This window comes from Pogona vitticeps, chromosome 1, assembly GCF_051106095.1.
Source record: "Pogona vitticeps strain Pit_001003342236 chromosome 1, PviZW2.1, whole genome shotgun sequence".
NCBI lineage: Eukaryota > Metazoa > Chordata > Lepidosauria > Squamata > Agamidae > Pogona > Pogona vitticeps.
Window position 1 is genome coordinate 220,013,446 of NC_135783.1, and position 7,774 is coordinate 220,021,219.

The window sequence follows — 7,774 nt, forward strand, 5'->3', positions numbered from 1 at the left end:
TCATATTTATTTCATATCAGATGTATTTTTTTTATTTTTTTTTAAAAAAGTACCCTGCCTGTCTGCTTCATGTGCTACTTAAACGTAACCATAATCTGACATCTCAAGAAATTGTGAGTAAGCCTTGCTACAGCTTAACTAGATTTTAAAACACATTCAGCACTTGAATAAATAACTAGTGAAGGGTGAGGGCTGGTATTATCTATCCAGAAGCTGGGGACAGAACAGCCTTCTTTGCACTGCTTCATCAACCCACCTCAACTGTGATTTTGTAGTCAGCAAATGAGCACTCCATTTTCTGTGTCTTGTACGTTGAGCAATGCAGGACGCTGGGCTGCAAGCAACTGAACTGTGATCTGATCCAGAGCTCAGTCTAGGAGAGGCAATTAGCATGCAATTCACTGAGACACCTTCATCCATTACCAGATGCTACTTTTGCTCTCAGACTGTGACATAAGAGAAACAAGTTTCTAGCCCTTAAGGAGGGAGATTCAACTTCACAATGTGTGACCGATGCCTAAGTGGGTAAGAGAGAAGGGAGAAAGGAGCAGGATTGTCAGAGGTCAAGCACAGAATTTTAAGGGTGCTACTGTGCCCTCTACTAATAAAAGCAAAATAACATATGCAAAATAAGGAATGTAACTGTGGCCAAAATCCTGTTGCAAAACAATGGTATATGGGCAACTGAACAGTGGCATCTTCCTAGGGGTTGGTCCTTCAGATAATTGGTTGTGCAACTTTCACGTGGCCATGTCTACAACCAATGTGTGACCCAGCATGTGAACGACAGCCTACCACCAAGGATGGTGGAGGAGGCAAGAGACCACGCAAATGATTGCCTGTATGAAATCAGAGACTCTGCTATTGCAAATCAAGCAGGGTGTGGGCAGAGGAAAAAGAATTATCAGATGTAATTCTTAGCAAATTGGACATTTCCCCATCACATATGTCAAAGCATAGCTGCATTTTCTAATCACCTGCTTAGGAGTAAGCTCCAGTCCAACTGCTTCAAGGCACGCAAAACACAGCTTGGTTGTTCACTATGCCTGCTCAAGACTAAGCACAAATGCAATACCCTTAGAGCATGCTATGCATTTGTCATCTGAGGTATCTCCCAGGGCAGGAACGTCCTGTGCAGAGTTCAGTCTCCTCTAGGACTTTCTTATGCTTTATATCCCCTTCTGATATCCCAAATCAATGACTGGATAGAGCATTAGAAGAGGCTTGCAGGCTGGATGGGGATGAATCTGGTCCATGGCCTGGATGCTCTCTGTACCCAGTCATCTGTGCTCCCACAACAACCCTGGGAACTGTGACATAAAATAGTTTCTGCACATGCAAGAGGTGCATATAATGAATGCACAAGAGAGAAGATGATCACAGTGGCAAGTTGTTATCCCAAGTTATATACATTTCCCAACCTTTCTGCTTCTCCAGATGCTTTTGGACCACAATGCTCATCATCCCCACGTACCACGGCCCGTGTACAGATATGGCAGGTTTCATAGTTTGGCTACATGTGGAGAATGCTGTCTCCACAGCTCCCTGTGTGCATACAAAGTGTACATGGTGACAATCCTATGTGTGTACTCTGTCAGAATACAGGAAACTGTGGGCCTCCAGGTATTGTTAGACAACACCTCCTATGGCCCATTATCTATGACATGCTCTCCAAGTTAGAGTCTAATGACATCTAAAGACCACTAGTTCTCTCCCCCTGTTGTCTACGCATAAAGGTTGTACACAGGCCAGTCCTTCAATGGTAAGCTTTGGAAGTGCAGATCAGGACAGCCCCCTTCCTCAGAAGACTAAAAATGCAAGAAGCTGTTTGAGACCATGTCAAGAAATGGCGAGCAGGTCTTTTGTAAAGTGAATAAATCAAGATGAAACTACCCTCAAGTCTTTTGTACTACACTAGGGATAGCTGGTGTGACAAACCCAGACCTACTGGGATCTATCACACAGTTACTAAGCTGCCACCAACCATTCCCTATAATAAGTCACACAGACCAGGGATGGATTTTTAAACAATAAAAGAATAAGGTTTATTTTAAATACAAACAGGGTAAATAAAACAATCAGGTGAATAAAATAAAGTAACGTGGCTTATTCTCACACACACAAGCATACAGTTTGGTTCACCTAGAACCTTTAACTTAAAGCACAGACCCTGAACCCATCAGTTCTGGCTAACCAACAGACCCCTGAACCTTTCAGGCTGGTACTCTGACACACAGTAGTACCCTGTCAGACACCCAGACTCCCACAACAGCTTCTTCTCCCCAGCTGCTGCTTCGTCACCACCCAGTGTCTCACAGTGTCTGTCTCAGCATCCCTTCTAAACTCTCCACACAGGCATCACATATTTATACAGTACAGCCCCTCCTCCTGATGTCCCGCCTTCCACTCCCCATAGGATGGAACTTTCCCTCCAAACCCATGACAGACAGGTAACATCAGTGCTGTTATGTAACACCTCCCCTCTTTATAAGTTGTTTTGTAGGGGGAAAGCTAAGGTGCTTTTCACCAAAAAACAACCTGTATAAAACACACAACACCAATTATACCTACCATATTATACTTACTTACATTCTAAGTTAAACATTTCAAATAGGCATTTAAACATTTACCATATACATTACATCAATTTACCTTTATTAATACAAACCAATTTAAAACCAGGTACATTTTAACTTTTTGTTTTCATTATATACATATAGTCCATGTTCTTTCGCCGTCTTCAGTCTTCAGGTCTTCTTGATAAGGCGTCAGCAACACAGTTCACTGACCCTCTGACCACCTTCACTTCTAAGTCATAGTCCTGTAAGTTCAAAGCCCACCTCATAAGTTTGCTATTGTGGGTTTTCATTGTCTTTAACCATTGCAATGGTGAATGGTCAGTACACAGAACAAAATGTCTTCCCCAGATGTAAGGCTTGGCCTTCTGGATCGCGTAGACTATGGCCAAACACTCCTTCTCCACGGTTGCCAAATGTCTCTCACCTTTTTGAAGTTTCCTACTCAGGTAGGACACTGGATGCTGGTCACCATTCTCATCCTCCTGGCACAGAACTGCTCCTACCCCGGTGTTAGACGCATCGGTGTAGATGATGAACTCCCGGTCGAAGTCTGGAGCACGCAGGACAGGATAGTTGATTAACGCCTCCTTCAACCTCTGGAATGCCGCCTCACAGTCGCTGGTCCACGGGATGCGGTCATCAGTCTTCTTCCTCGTCAGATCGGTCAGCGGAGCCGCAATCTCGCTAAACCTCGGGATGAACTTTCTGTAGTAGCCCACCAACCCAAGAAATGATTTGACTTTTCTCTTGGTGGTGGGTCTAGGCCAATCTCGAACAGCTTCTATTTTGGCCTCCAGGGGTTTTATCATTCCTCCCCCTACCATGTGACCTAAGTATTTTATTTCTGGGCTACCCAGCTGACACTTGCTGGCCTTTACCGTTAGCCCTGCTGCACTTAACCTCTGCAGCACTAACTCCAGGTGTATCAGGTGATCTTCCCAGGTATTACTGAAGATCCCTATGTCATCAATGTAGGCCACTGTAAAGTCACTGAGCCCTGCCAAGGTCTGGTCCATCAGCCTTTGGAATGTGGCTGGTGCATTTCTGAGACCAAAGCTCAGGACTCGAAATTCATAGAGACCAAAAGGGCTGCAAAAGGCAGTTTTTTCTTGATCCCTGGGATCAATTCTTAATTGCCAATATCCCTTTACCAGGTCCAATGATGAGATGAACCGACAACCCCCTATGGTTTCAATCAGGTTGTCTAGCCTGGGCATTGGGTAGGCATCAGGAGTGGTTACACGGTTTAATTTCCTGTAATCAACACAAAACCTAATGCTCCCATCAGGCTTGTCCACAAGGACTATTGGAGAGGACCAAGGACTAGAAGAGGGGACGATTATGTTCTCCCTCAGCATTTCGTCCAGCTCCTTCCGCACCTTGTCCCTATAGGGTCCCGTTACTCGGTATGGGGATACTGCCTGCGGGGGTGCATCCCCTGTGTGGATCCGATGCATCACTCCCTTCACTATCCCCGGCTTGTTGGAAAACACCTGTTGATATTTACTAAGCAGCATTTTTAGTTCTTGCTGCTGGTCTTGGGTGAGTGCAGGACTGATCTTTACCTCCTCTGGGTTGTATTTTACTTCCCCTCTACCCTCCCAGAAGGGTAACTCAGCTTCCTCACTCTCAGCTGCTTTTATCGCGAATAAAACCCTCTGTTCCCCTCTGTAGTAGGGTTTTAGGGCATTCACATGAACCACCCTCCTTGCTTGGTTCTCCTCTTGCTCTATTAGGTAGTTCAGGTCTGACATCTTGGAAATGACCCTATATGGTCCTGCCCATTTGAGCTGCAGTTTGTTCTCTCTGCAGGGCCTAAGCCAAAGCACTTCCTCCCCTGGGTCAAAGTGTCTCTCTCTAGCTTTGTGGTCATACCATGTTTTCTGTCTGACCTTCTGAGCTTGCAGGTTTTCTGCTGCCAGCTCTAGATTTCTCCTTAGGTCATTCATCAAGGTGTCTATGTATGTCACAACGTCTTGTGGGTCATCCTGGGTGATCTGCTCCCAATTTTGTTTGATCAAGTCAAGGGGCCCTTTCACCCCTAAGTGTGCAGCAAACATGTCAGAGTGACCCCTTTGTAAGATCATGGGGCGATACTTTTCAGGTACCACCAGCTGACTTCTGATCCCATCTCCCCCTTTTGAGATATTCCTCAGGGGTTCTCTATATAAAATCCCCTTTTTCTCCAGAAATCTCACTGGGGTTTCAGGTGTTAGCTGTGCGTCAGTCACCTGTTCAAAACACTTTTGGAGAGTGGCGTCTGCCTTTTGCTCTTGTCCAAATCTGCTGTCTGTGGTTAAGGTTTCCACCACAGCTTCTGAACTCCCCTCTGCTTCCGTCTCTGGCTCATCATTACCCCCCTGAACTGTCCCCGTGGTGGCTTGTGAGCGTGTAATCACTAGCACCCGTTTCACATGTTCAGCCAGGTCATTTCCCACGAGCACGGCTGCTGGCAGAGTCGATGAAATCGCTATCCGCCAATCTCCCCTCCAGCCTTGAAAGTTGACAGGTACCTCTGCTACTGGCAGAGAGATTATCTGCCCCTCAATCCCTGCCACCTTCATGCTCTCATTTGGGATTATAAACTCCCTAGGAATGATATCTGGATGGCACAGGGTTACCTGGGAACAAGTGTCCCGCAGCCCCCTATACTGACGGTCAAGTATTCCTACGTCCACCCCGGCTGTCTCAAACAACTGAGAATCTGTTTTTATCAGCAAGCAGCGCTTTACCTCCACAAGAGGACCATTTTCCTCAGCCTGCTCAGCATAGGTAGCTGTTCCAGACTGAGTAGCCATGGCAACAGGCTCCCTCTGTGACACTGAGCCTTGCTCTTGCTGGACACAGAACACAGCTTTTGGCTTGGTCCCACTAGAATTCTGAGGCACCATTCCTTTTAGCTGCTTCAATTTCTCACACTCTGAGATCAGATGACCCTTTCCCTGACAGAAATAGCATTTTCTGGTGTATTTTGATTCTCTCTCCTCTTGTTTGGGTTTTCCCTCCAAATTCTGAGGGCTTGGTTTCATGCCTGAGGGCTTCCCTTCACCATGGGCCCCTCCCCCTTGCTGGCTTTTCCCTGGTCCCTGAGAGTACTTGCTGTAGGTTTCTTTGGGTTTACCTACAGATTTCCCCTCACCCAAGGGCTTTCTTATTTGGGAGATAAAATCCGCGATCTCTGCGGCTGCTGCCACAGATTTCGGTTTCCTTTCCCTCACCTGGAAGTTCAATTCCCCATGCAGGACTGAATAGAACTGTTCCAGGGCTATCAAGTCTTTAAGCTGTTCATAGGTCTCTGTTCCCTCCTGCGACAGCCATTTCTCAAGCAGCCTCACCAATTGGGCCCCCACTTGGGTAAAAGTCTGTTCTGGCTTCTTGGTGAGGGACCTGAACCTTTGTCTCAGCTGCTCTGCATTTATCCCATGTCTTGCAAACACCAGTTTTTTAAACTCTGCGAAATCTTTCATCCGTTCCTCAGGCATCTCGGCATAAACCTCAGCCAGGCTACCACTGATTAAAGAACGCATGATGGTCATCTTCTCAGTTTCCCTCACTGAGAAGTCCACAAACGCTCTTTCCACTAAGGAAAAGAACACCTCAGGACAATCTCCCTTGTGGTACACAGGGAATTTCTTCAGGTCAGCCTTAGACAGTTGGCCTCCCTCAGAATCCCTATTATTATTATTGTTCTGGTTCATCAGTTCCAGTTTTCTTAATTCAAACGCCATCTTCTCTCTCTCCATTCTTTCTTCTCTCTCCATTCTCTCTCTCTCTCGCTCTAATTCAAATGCCATTTTCTCTCTCTCTAATCTTTCCTCCATTTCCCTCACCCTCAGTTCATGCTGTTGGGCTAGGATCAATTTTCTAAGTTCTGGGTTCTGCTCTCCTGTGCTGTCACCTTGCACTGAGCCAAATTCATCCTCAGAACCTTGGTCAATCTGGGGGTCTTTCACTTCACTCATGTCTGCTACTTGGCTTCGAGTCAAGGGCATACCCCCCCTCAGAACAGGCTGCTTTAAAAAGTCAAGCCTCAAAATAAAACGACCACTTTTTTTTCCTTCTTGCCTCAGAACCAGCTCTCCCTAGAGATTGCTGCTGTTCTTCAGCACTTAAATTGCAACAGTATCGAGTCAGAGCCTACCCCCCTCTGCTGGGCCTCTCAGCTGGCAAGCTAGCTCGCTGTTGCTACGCAGTTTTGCCTCAGCGTTTTCCCGCCAAAACTAGGCTGCCTCAGAGCACCTTAATCTAAGTCTCCCCAGTTGGCACGTTCTTCTACTAGCGCACCTCCCCGTGAGGTACACCTAGAAGATTACCTACGCGCCTCAGACTGTCCCTGACTAGACCCCCCTTGCTCTGGGCACACCTGCCAAGGCTTTGCTGGACCACTGGACAACTGGACCAGTCGTATCCCACACGCTGGACACCAATCAATGAGACAAACCCAGACCTACTGGGATCTATCACACAGTTACTAAGCTGCCACCAACCATTCCCTATAATAAGTCACACAGACCAGGGATGGATTTTTAAACAATAAAAGAATAAGGTTTATTTTAAATACAAACAGGGTAAATAAAACAATCAGGTGAATAAAATAAAGTAACGTGGCTTATTCTCACACACACAAGCATACAGTTTGGTTCACCTAGAACCTTTAACTTAAAGCACAGACCCTGAACCCATCAGTTCTGGCTAACCAACAGACCCCTGAACCTTTCAGGCTGGTACTCTGACACACAGTAGTACCCTGTCAGACACCCAGACTCCCACAACAGCTTCTTCTCCCCAGCTGCTGCTTCGTCACCACCCAGTGTCTCACAGTGTCTGTCTCAGCATCCCTTCTAAACTCTCCACACAGGCATCACATATTTATACAGTACAGCCCCTCCTCCTGATGTCCCGCCTTCCACTCCCCATAGGATGGAACTTTCCCTCCAAACCCATGACAGACAGGTAACATCAGTGCTGTTATGTAACAGCTGGCAACAGTATTCTATTCCTGGGAAGATCCTTTCTCTCTCTCTCCCACTCCCACTGCCACTAAACTCTAAGAGGAGGGAACCTGAGAGGGGTGGTGGCAGATGATGATGTAGTCCTTACCACCTAGAATGACCTTGGGCATTGACTCTGTAAGCCGTGGTTTCTTTACACCAGAAGTGCAGGCAGCCTGCTAAACATGTTGGTTGGGACTTGTG